Here is a 12,297-nt window from a genome sequence, read left to right as displayed (position 1 = left end):
TTCCCCCCCATCAATTCTAACTTCTATAAGAAAAAGAATCTAGATAAAAATAGTCCTTACAATGGTTTAGAGAATGATATTTCTAGCCTAAGGAATGAAGGAAATATCCTTTTAATGGGTGACTTTAATGATTGAACTTCAAGCAACCAAGTCATTCTTCTAAGCAATCATTCCAACCCTAATCCTCTTTGGTTAGATGAAGACCTTCCTCTGGCTAGCCGGTACAAAAGGAGCTCTGAAGACCTCAGGGAGAATTTGTTTGGGTCAAAGCTAGTCAAGCTCTGTAGTGCTCAGGATCTCATAATTTGCAACGGTCTAAAGAAGTGGCCCAATTCTAGCCAGATGACCTGCATCCATGGGCTTGGTAGCATCGTGGTAGACTATGTTATCTCCGATCTCCCTCTATACAACGAAATAACAAATTTTGACATCTTAAACGACCACAAGCCTGACCCTAATCTTAGGCCTTTACTTATAACTCTCAATTTTGTCATGCATAGAGATCCCATAGAAGATAATCCTTATAGCCAAAAGAAGTTAATCTTTGATAGAAATAAAAAATATCTCTTTCTAAATTAATTAAAAACTAATTTGCTTCCTTTATCTAGTATAGACAACATAAAAGATCTCTATTATAATTTTACTACAACCCTCTCATATACTATTAACAAGTTCTCAATTGAAGTTTCAAGTAATAAAAGAAATAGCAAAACCAACCCATGGTATGACAAAGATTGTAAAAGTGCAAGGAGAGAAATTAAGGAAGTTGTTGATGATTCTCTTAAAATTGGCAAGATAAAAATATACAAAGCCCTAACTAAAAGGAAAAAAGGCATTATATTCATAAAAGACAAGATAATCTCTTACACCTCGCTAAGGTAGCTCCTAAGAAATTCTGGAGGCAGATTCTAACTAGGAAAACTAAAGATAATAATAAAATTGATTTACACGTCTGGAATTCCTATCTTAAAAAGCTTTATGAATCTCCAAATGTCATGGATAACTTTGAAACCCTGCTCACAACGAAATAAGTTTTCTCATTAGAAGACATTGATTTTGGGGTTAATCGCTTGGCTAATGGGAAAGTTAAGGACATTGAAGGTTACCAGCGGAAATCTTAAAAATTGGAGGTCCTATCCTCATCCCCCACATTCACAAGATTTTCAATCAAGCGGTCAAGCAAGGGTTCCCTAAACCATGGACTCAAAGCCTCATTATCCCTATTTTTAAAAGTGGGGATACAAATAACCCCTCTAATTATCGGTTCTGATCAGCCCTTTCCTAGCCAAGTTATATGGTATTATTTTGGAAAGGAAGTTGAGCATATGGCTTGAAAGTGAAGGTAAGCAAGCTAAAGGCCAAGCGGGTTTTAGAAAGCAGCACTCAAGAATAGACCACCTCGTTACACTTAGGATCATTGTGGAGGAATGCAGCAATGATAAATCCAATCTGGTGGACTTTAGAAAGGCTTTCGATACGGTTCCTAGAAACAACCTTTGGAACAAATTAGAAGAGCTAAAGGTTCCATTTGAGTTGAGAGTTGCCGCTATAAGGTTATACAAGAATGTAGTTTCCAAGTTAAAAAGAAATGAGGGGTGGTCGAAAGATATTAAGTGTGATATCGGAGTTAAACAAGGTTGCCCCTTCTCCCCTGCCCTATTTGGAATTTACATCGACAAGCTAGAAGGTTGTTTAGAGGAAGCAGGATGTGCTGGCATGAACTTAGTAGGGATAGTCATCATCCTTCTTCTCTACACTGACGATATTGTTCTTCTTGCAAGGTGCCCATCTGATCTTGATAAGAAACTTATACTTCTTAAGGATTTCTGCTATGCCATGGGTATGATTGTTAACACTGACAAAACAAAAGTTATGATTATCAAATCCAAGAAGGACACTTACGCTAATTTTATGTACGACAATAGTAACTTGGAGGAAGTGTCTTCCTACAAGTACCTAGGAATTGATATTAATCACAAGCGCAATTAGAACTATAGCATTGAGAAAAGGATTAATGGGGGATGGAAAGCTTATTTTGGTCTTGAAAATAATTGTAAAACGGCAAACCTCGTAATGTGGGATAGAAAGAAGTTCCTCTTTGAAACTTTGGTCACTCCGATTATCTTATATGGATGTGAGGTTTGGGGTTGTAGCATCTCTAGAGAATCCCGAAGAAAGATTGAGCAAATCCAAAAGCGTTTTATAACGTATAACCTCAAAATTAAAAGAAACACACCCTATCCTATTCTACTTATAGAAGTGGGTCTTTCCCCTATTGAGAGCCTAGCTATGACTAGGCTTCTGTTGTACAAGCACAAACTCAATAACATAGGAGACCATAGACTTCCTAAGCTAGCTTTAAATTCTAGCCAAAACCACCTAAGGCTCAAATGATGTTGGTATAAAGACACCAAGGCCTAGTTAAACCATTGGGAGATCGACGAGAATGTTGCATTGCAAAACATTAATAATATTAAATTGTTACTTCTAAGTTCAAAGAAAAAATGTGGTGTGAGAAAGATTTAGCAGCTAAAAGAAAATTAAGATATTATAAGGAGGTCATCAACCCCACCCTAGAAGATCAAAAGTATCTCTCTGTTTTAACTAGCTCAAAGAAGAAAATTAATATAGTCAAGATTAGAACAAACTCTCATGAGCTCCATAGTGAAACGGGTCGTTGCGCAGTTCCTAAAACACCATGATGGAAAGGTTCTGCCATCTCTGTGAGAATACAAACATCGAGGATGAAAATCACTTCTTCTTAGAGTGCCCTGCGTACAACCACATTAGATCTCAGTTTCAAAATCTTTGTTACAATACTAACCTTCCTAGCCTTTTACGATGTCATCATCATCACAAATTTATAATAACTACTATTTATAATGTTGTTTTTAATATTTATAATAACTCATATTTAAAATGTTATTTTTTATATTTATAATAACTAATATTTAAAATGTTAATTTTTTAAATATTTAATAACCTTAAATTGTAAATGGTGGAGATCACATATGAGATTTTTAAGTCTTCATTGCAATTTATATATAAAACCACTAGTACATTGGATTTAGTTTTAATATTAGACCCTAGGATTAATATTAGAAAACCTATGAACTAAAATAAATACGGTTGACTATAGGTTGACCACAATTTTAGAACATTGTTTATGGTGACTATGGAATTAATAAACCTAAAAAAATTAAATCTCTAGATTTATTAATCACTTATATTTGTAATATTAATCAAATAAAAAACGTTATTAAACATAATTAATATTGTATTAACGATGTTATTAATATTTTTTTAATTAATAATATTATTTTCAAATTCATTATTATTAATGATTATTTTTATTTTTATTTATATATTATTTATTTATAATAATAACTATTCTAAATTTATAATAACTAATTTTTAAAATGTTATTTGTAATATATATAATAGTAAATTTTTAATATTTATAACAACTCATATTAAATGTTAATTTATTTTAATATTTAATAACCTAAAATTGTAAATGGTGGAGATCACTTATGCTAATGATATGTTAGAGCATCCCTGCCTTCCGTTAATTCAATTAAAGTTAGGGTTTTCCTTATTTCATATTTACTATTCACATGTTATTGTAAAATGTCAAGAAACCTTGTTACTTGGTGTAAATAAATAGTCGTTTCAATTCAGTTAAAGTTAGGGGTTTCCTTATTTCATATTTACTATTCACATGTTATTGTGAAATGTCAAGAAACCTTATTGTGAAATGTCAAGAAACCTTGTTACGTGGTGTAAATAAATAATCGTTTCAATAGGCTGTAAATGCCGAAGAGCGCACTCTAAAGCCAATCTGCGTAACTAATGAATTTAGTGATTTGATGGAGTGGTAAGAATGGGTTACAAGCATGGATGAAAATGCGTTTTTTTGTTTTTAAGAAAAAAATGAAGATTTAAATGATTGTTTTTTTCCAAGAAAAAGTCCTGAACGTAAAATTACGCATTTCTTGGAATAGATGTAATTTGTTTGGCCTTTTTGTACTTATAGTTTTTGGCAAAATAGATATAGCAACATAGCTTCGCAGTTTCAATTACCGCCAAAAACCCATTAATGAATTTAGTGATTTGATGGAGTGGCAAGAATGGGTTACAAGCAGAGAGGAAAATGCGACTTTTTGTTTTTAAGAAAAAGATGAAGATTTAACTGAATTTTTTTTTCTGAGAAAAAGTCCTAAACGTAAAACTATGCATTTGTTGGAATAGATGTAATTTGCCTGGCCTTTTTGTACTTATAGTTTTTGGCAAAATAGATATAGCAACATAGATTAGCAGTTTCAATTACCGCCAAAAACCAATAAAAATAATCTATTTAAGTTGCTTTCAATCCAGCCTCGATGTCCTCCTCGTTTAGTCACTACCTGAACTATGATGACCAAAAAACTGGCCAAAAACTGCCGAATCCCAGAACACTGAGATTGAAGGCCATACCGAAGCTGCTCTTGCCATCAGGGAATTGATCATAGAAATATTCCTGTAAGGCTACTACAATAAACAACTCGGCTACTGCGATCAAGAAAAACTGAGGAATTAAGCAGAAAATGCTGAGAGGGATTGGGTTGTAGGTCGGTCGAGCAAGTCATGAGATTTTGCAACATGGATCCTAATGTTTTCTGTCAGAGCTGCAGACACGATGGATAGTATAAGTAAAAGGAAGCCGATTCCAATCCTTTGAAGAACAGTTATTCGTCTTTCATTGCGTGTTATTCTTCTGGCCAGTGGTACAATACAATGATTAAACATAACCACTGAAACAAGTGCAGAAAGTGGTTGGACTACCAGAAGAGAAGATACTGGCACTCGGAAGTGGGGACCTAGTTTTCTATCCATGGTACTGCCTTGCTTTAGGAAGAGCGATATGCTCAGTGAGAATATCATTCTAAAGATTAAGCAAGAGAACCAGATGGGTGTTAGCCTCAAGATAAGCTTGGTTTCCTCTACTTGAGTTACTGGGCAAACATACCATGGGTTTGGCTCTTTTCTTCTCCCTGTATCAGTATTCCATGCTGAAGAGTCTGGTACCATTATGGCCGCTTTGTCTAGAAACCTAATACATTGCCAATGAAAAAGGAGATATCAAAATAATAATGATGGAATTTTCTTCCAAATTTTGTGAAAAGAAGGTGAATTGTTTTCATTGAATTTTTGTGAAAAACTTAGTAAAAACTTACTGAAAATTATCTGTGTGCACTAGCAGCTTCAGACCGGATTTTATGAACTCAATATCCTCATCCTTCTCGTAAAACAAAGGCATGCTGATATTTATTTTTCTTATAGCAGTGATGGCACTGCGTTGAGGAACCTTGTGTCTGTATAATGGAGTCCCACAGAGAAATAGTACAGTTCTCATAGCCATAGTCACTGACAATCCCGAACCCGGAGGTAGGAAATAATTGTAATTTGAATTATTGAATTGAAGTAGTGGATTTGGAGTACTTTGTTCCAATAGTGGAGAAGAATGCCAATGGTCAAGCGTTTCAGGATTAAATGATGGGATAACTGTATGTGCCAGGTTGCGCATAGAGAAGGAAAATTGTCGCTCTATATTGTTTCATATACATATTTTTTTTTTAAATATCATTTTTGTTAATTTTTATACGTGGAGATAAACGTTGCATGTGCCCGGTTGCGCATAGAGAAGGAACGGTGGCTCTATAGTGTTTCATATAGATTTTATTATTTTTTTAATATCATTTTTGTTAATCCTTATATGTGGAGATAAACTTTTCATAATTAAATGATGGGATAACTGCATGTGTCAGGTTGCCCATATAAAAGGAAAATTGTCTCTCTATATTGTTTCATATATTTTTTATTGTTTTTTTTAATATCATTTTTATTAATCCTGATATATGGAGATAAATGAAAGGAAGTAAAATTTTAATTATCATTTGGTAAAAAAGTAATTTAAGTAGGATTTAAATAACTAAATATGCAATGAAATTATGGCTTTTAATTTCATCTATTGATAGAGTGGCCACTACCAGAATATACTGACACATCTTTTAATTTAGACCATCAGATCAAAAAATTAATTAACACAAATATTAAAATGCCCAATTCCAATAAAAATGACGCCTATCTCAAAGTAGATATAAGATCTGGTACAAGAGTTTTTCCCTTTAAAACTTTTCCTTACTATCAATATTACTTTTCCTTCAATATTACCATGTTCTTTATTGTATTAGTCATACTGTCATTCTTTATGCCCATTTGGAGTTTATAAGGAATTGTAATGGCTACGCTAATGTCATTGACTTTGTAAGTGGTTGTCGAGCTCCAAGTGTTGGATTTGTTGACAGGCCAGTCGCAAATGTTGCTGCAAACTTTATGTTTTCACGGCGTTGTGCCTATTGATGCTTCTACTCTACGGCGACTACAGTAACTGCGAGAAACAACCTCTATAAAAGTGGAAAAGCCAGATTGTTGGTTCTGTCAAAGGTCAACCGAACAGATAATTTGACCAGTGGGAAATAAAGCAAGCCTCCACAGTTAAGACTGCTGAAAAAATAGATCAAGTATCAGTATAACCATGAGGAAGCATCTTTTCCAACACGGAGTCCAAATTGCTTGTTGACCTGAATGTTTGGTTGATTGATCCTGCAAATAGCTTCAAAACATACTATTTTTGTTGCCTTGAAATTCAAGAACCTTGGCAGAGTTAAATACAGAAGCTAGCCACTTACCAGGAAAGGCATGAGTATTTGAAATTGATTGTGGATGGAAAAGACTTCAAGAAATTGCCAATTGTTGACATTGGCACTATGATAAAAATGAAGTCGGCAGACGGTGTTTTTTACCAGTTGAGACAGAGGTATCTCTTTAACCAATTTTGGTATAATTTCACGGTAACTGACGCATTCGTTAATTGATCTTTTCTTTGAAGTTGGTTATTGTTCGATTTTGTCAAAGTTTGAGGTTTTATATATTGGAATTTGCAGTTGTACGTCGGAATTGGGATCTGGGATCGGGATCGGTGGATCAAAATAGTACTAAGTATTCAACTTATAGTCTAAAAGGATAGTGCAAGACTTCACATCCCTGTGCAATATATTTGGCATGAAACCTGCTTGAAGGTATAAGAAAGTGAAGGTGAAGACCACGTAAACACTTTGAAAGACAGTTTGTTGGTAACACTGGAATTACACTGCAATTCAAGTGTCTTGTCGTAAGCAATAACAAATACAGTGAGCAGTAAGCATCGTTCCCTTAGCCATTTTTCAAATTAGACTTGTTTCAAGGTTTTGCGTTGGTGGCGGAATTGTTGCTATAGTTTTTGGTGAATTTTTTTGGGGTGATTAAAATGAAGGCTTCGGTGAAAAGTCAATTGTCTATTTATGGTGAAATCATATATGAGAGTGGCATATATGAAATTTTATTTGTGAAATTTGATTACAAACTAGAACAAGATTGAGAGTCTTATTTTATCTTAGATATTCCAGTGTAATTGGGTGCATTCTCGGTGGTAACCGACATTTTTTTCAAAATTGATTGTTTTCTAATAAGTGAGTTGGAGATAAATTTTTTATGAACTTTAATGATGTCTACTATTAATAACATTATTCAAATCAGCAAGGAAAACTTCGCTAAAATTCGAACTTGTTTGAAAAATGCACAAGAGATGACCGAGTTTCTACAACTCAAGTCCTAATTATAGCAAGACGAACTTCAGAAGAAAAATTGTGATTCTGAACTAGTGTTTGTTCAGAACAACACTTTGTTTGAATCCGATTCTAATCTACAATTAGGAATGGATCAGACCATTTCAAGAAAAAATTTGGATTCACGAAAGTCCTTATGAGAAGCCTTTGATTCCCAAAACCTTTATAAGACCGTGCGAAGAGATTATGCATAACAAACACATAACTGGTTTGGGTTATAACAAGGATGTCCTGAATGTATCTTTTCATATTCCATATTTTTCTAAACCTATACAATATTGTAGTGTTTGATTTCTAGTTGGTGTTGTTCCAAAATAAATTGATCGATGTCAACAGTGTAATAGAGTTGGACATGTGAGAGATCGATGTTTTTTATCTTCACCTATGTGAGCATTGTGGAAAACACAATTAGCATTCAAACAAATGTTCCAGAAAGAAGACTATTGTAAGAGAGAAACTAAATTTCAAATGGATTTATTCCTAGGATCGGTCGAAAACAGTGAAGAAGATTTACAGGTCATATCGCAGGATATGTTCACGAGTGTTGACCAGCTTTGTAGTGATGAAGAATACTTCTTCTCACTCTGTATCCGACAAGGGGACAATTATTGATGGCCTGCTACAGGTTCAAAGATTTGTCAAGTGACCCTGATTCAGAGATCCACTACTGATCCTAAGCCACAACCTATATCAGTTAGAGTCAGATTTGTAACCATAGAGACTTCAGTTTTTGTTGAATGAGTTGTTTGTGGATGAGCAATTCCAGATTCAGAGTTGTTTGAGGAACTACATTGATGGTTCCAAAGTTGACTTTTTTTATTGATCTGAGAACTTCTATGAAGGTTCCAAATGTGGGTATCATTTGTGGTTTTCTCTTAAAAACCACCATCCTTGGTTTGTAGTCATCTTTAAAAACCATTTCTAAGAGACATTCAACTCTAGGTTGACATGCATTTTTTCATTTTGAGCTCTCATTCTCGAACTTTAATACATCCCTTCAGATTAAGGGGGGGATGTTAGACAACTAATCCTCGAGATTAGGTTTGCATTATGGTGAGTGGTTATTAGAGTCCAAGAAGACCCAGAAACTGAATCAACGGTTTCTTTATGTATTTATATGTACACATTATACATAATTCATTGACATCAATTCATTAATAGAGTTGAGTTTGGTTTTCAATCTTGTTTTCTTACATGGCTTTGAGTCTTTCTACAATAAGGTGATCAAATTTAGCACGGTCAACTACCCTTATTTCAATATGAAGCTTCACATCCAACGATTTAGTGCTTTCTTTCACAAGGGGATTTATCAAACACTTTCGCTCATATGTTGTCCATGGAAACTCTTATGCGATTGGAATTCAAAGTTTTTCCTCCTCATTGAGCATCTCCCAGAGCTTCTTCATGAAATCTCTCTCTTTGATGAGGCCTGTTTGCTTCATTTCAAGCTTGAAAGGTTGTGCAGTGGTGACCTTAAGTTTCTTCTTCCATCGTTGCATACCATTTATCGCTAGAGACCCTCGCCCACTAGAAACTAAGCTCTCTCTTTTGCATATTCTTTTTCTCCCAAGGTTGCTTCCACTTCTTCCACCTGAACAAACACTTTGAGTATCATTTTTCACATCAAAGGGTGCATCTTCAGAAACATACAACTTGAAATCAGCATAGCTTTCAAGAAACGAAGCACTATTTTACCTCTTGACTTCACCAAAGCTTTCATTATATGGAATCTTACTATTAAACTCAGCCGAGGCCTATCCCCGAAATCAAAGAAGTGCCCACTTGTGACAACCCTACTCATTCTCAACTCTTGCTTCACTTTAGTGCAATCGGGAGTAGATCTATCCAATGGCCTAATCCTGTAGCTTTTTGTGTCCAAGTCAGGAAATCACATCAGGCTTTCAAAATCCTTTACTAAATGATTCACTCTTCCTCCTCCCTTTTGTGGAATGGCGTTGATTTCTTCTTCAAGTAGTTCATGTCTCAACCTCTGACAGGTCGAGGATATATTATGATGTTGGGGTGTTGATGAAATATGTAATGAACTCTTCCCACGACCATCGAAATCCTTAATACCATCTTGATAACAATTAATTTTCTATTGGATATTGCCATTACCAAGGCCAAAATGCCCATCTTTCTGAAAATATTCATTAATTTGAGTCCAGTTGATACCCACTTGATCTGAATTGGATCCATGAAGATTTTCAAAGTACCATGACTGTATCAAATTAGGACAAGAACTTTGAATTCAAGAGCACAGAGCGATCAGGAAGACCTCTGAACAGTGGCAGTTGGCAGCCAATGAGGAACAACGAGAACCTCGGTCAAAGCGCGCTGACCGAGGCCCATGGAGACTGCGCAAGAGGCGAAACTGGCACCTGGGAAGCCCGGATCGGGAAAAGGAGGCCATTTCTGATGCGGAAAACCCCTCGAGAAGGAAAGGCCCCGAGAGCTCGGTCGCATGGAAGCCGAGAAAACCATAGGGAAAGTGCTAAAGGCTAAAGGCAGGACTCACACTCCAAAACTGACAGTATATCGGGGGCACCCTTGGGCGGTAAGCAGATTTGGAGAAAAATGAGCGATTCCATTCAACGCCTGATGCGTGGCAGGCGAAGGAGAGAGAAAACTGCTGCTCATCACACGCTAACGGTTGAGCAAGTCAACCGCACGAAATGAGCGAATGACGTCGGATCTGGGGGCTCCAGATCTAACGACTGAGATCACGCCCGATGGAGGAACCGAATTTGACAGGGAATTAAGCCACGATATATAAGGATTTGAGGTCCGATTTGACCGCTCAGATGGCGGATGACTCACTCCATGATATAACCGAAAAACCGAACCGACGAGGAATAGCTAGCGCAGTTCGCGAGAGGACAAGTGGCCACTCCGTGTGAGCCATTGATGATGACGCTGAGACAGGGAACTCCAAACATGCAGCAGTAGACAATCCGACGAGGGCGGAAGAGGAAGCGAGCAGTCATGAGATCGATTGGCTTAAATCCATGAACAAACAGAACAGAATAGACCGAGAAGAAGAACCATGGAGAAGAGAACAAAGACAGAGAAAAGAAAAGACAGTGAAGCAAGAAGCAGAAGGACAGAGAGCTGAGCTGACCTGCTGCATAAGGCAGCATTGAACAATCCCTGAGAGGATCTGTCGGGAATTGAGCACCACGTTGGGCTCCTCCCATTGAAGATCAGAGAGGTCAAGACCTGGTAAGGAACAGAGTCTGTGCACTCTAGTGGCTTGGGGGATCCAAGAACCACCCTAACAAACCTTATATGTTTCAGGAGACTCCAAGTGATCTCCTCATTGTAATTCTTTTCTTTAAAGACACAATAAAAGAAGGCCACCATTGAAAGCTGGACCGGAGACGTAGCCCTGGAGGATAGGGTGAACTCCTTATTAATTGTTGTGTTCTTGTATTTGCTTACTGTGTTTCTGTTACTGTTTTCCATTTTCCAGTGTTTGTGTATTTTGCAATCTGATCGATTTGTTGCCTAAAATAACATAGACACACACCAGCACATGAGTCTGTAATACTCCCATTCAAAAAAATCTTTAGCTGAGATCACTCAAGGGTGATTTTCAGATCAAGTGGTATCGAGCTCTAGGCTGTAAAGGTTAGAGAAGCTTGTGTTGGTTTAGTTGTTGAATGCTCACTAGATCAAAGCTCAAATTAGGAGAAGGAGAGTTGGTTGAAACTAATCCTAAAATTGGGAGAGTCTATCCTTAGAAGAAAATGTCAGAGGAAGGTTCAATGGGGCCAGACCCTCAATTCATAGAAAGTTTCCTAGCCATAAAGTCCATGGTAGAAGAAATGTACAGGGACTTTAGAAAACATAAGGATGAAGATTCATCAGGCTCTAAACAAGACAAAGAAGAAGATGAGTCTCGCTTCCATGACCACTCCAAAGGAAAAGGGAAAGAGGAAAGCTTTCTCACACCTCCTAACAACCCTAAACACAAAAAGAAAGCATCTTTGATCAAACTAGATGTCAAATTTGATTTGTTTATATATGATGGAGAGCTAAATGAAAAAAAGTTGGACAATTGGATTAGACAAATTGATGTTTATTGCATAGTATAGAACATCGACTCAGACAAGAGCAAGATTCAGCTGGCAAGCCTATGCCTAGGAGGCACTGCCTTGGTTTGGTGGGAAGGCAGAACCCAAGATAATATGAAAAGACATGGTAAGACTATCTCTGTCTGGAGTGAATTTGTTTCTGCAATCAAAAGGCAGTTCTATCCATTGGCCTACATGCAACAAGCCATGATGAGTTGGCAAACTCTTCAACAGTTGAAAGGGAAAAGTGTGCAAGGGTACACTCAAGAATTTAGAAAGAGAGCATTGATTCTAGGAATCTCATTGAGCCTCTCTTGAAGTACATTGGTGGTCTACACAGCTACATGAGGCACACCATCCTCATGTTTAATCCCACTAGTATAGATGAGGTATCTATACAAGCTACTCATCTAGAAGCTAGAGGAAAGAATGGAAATCCAGAAGTTGGGGGACCATCCCAACCCACTGCAAGCAAGAGCAAGGAGAAAAGAAATCAGAAGTGGAAAGCAAGAAAG

The sequence above is a fragment of the Pinus tabuliformis genome, chromosome 1_1 (genome assembly GCF_031772625.1).
Source record: "Pinus tabuliformis cultivar Carrire ecotype Pingquan chromosome 1_1, CPIR1, whole genome shotgun sequence".
NCBI classification, from domain to species: domain Eukaryota; kingdom Viridiplantae; phylum Streptophyta; class Pinopsida; order Pinales; family Pinaceae; genus Pinus; species Pinus tabuliformis.
Note: the sequence above shows the minus strand (reverse complement) of the source record.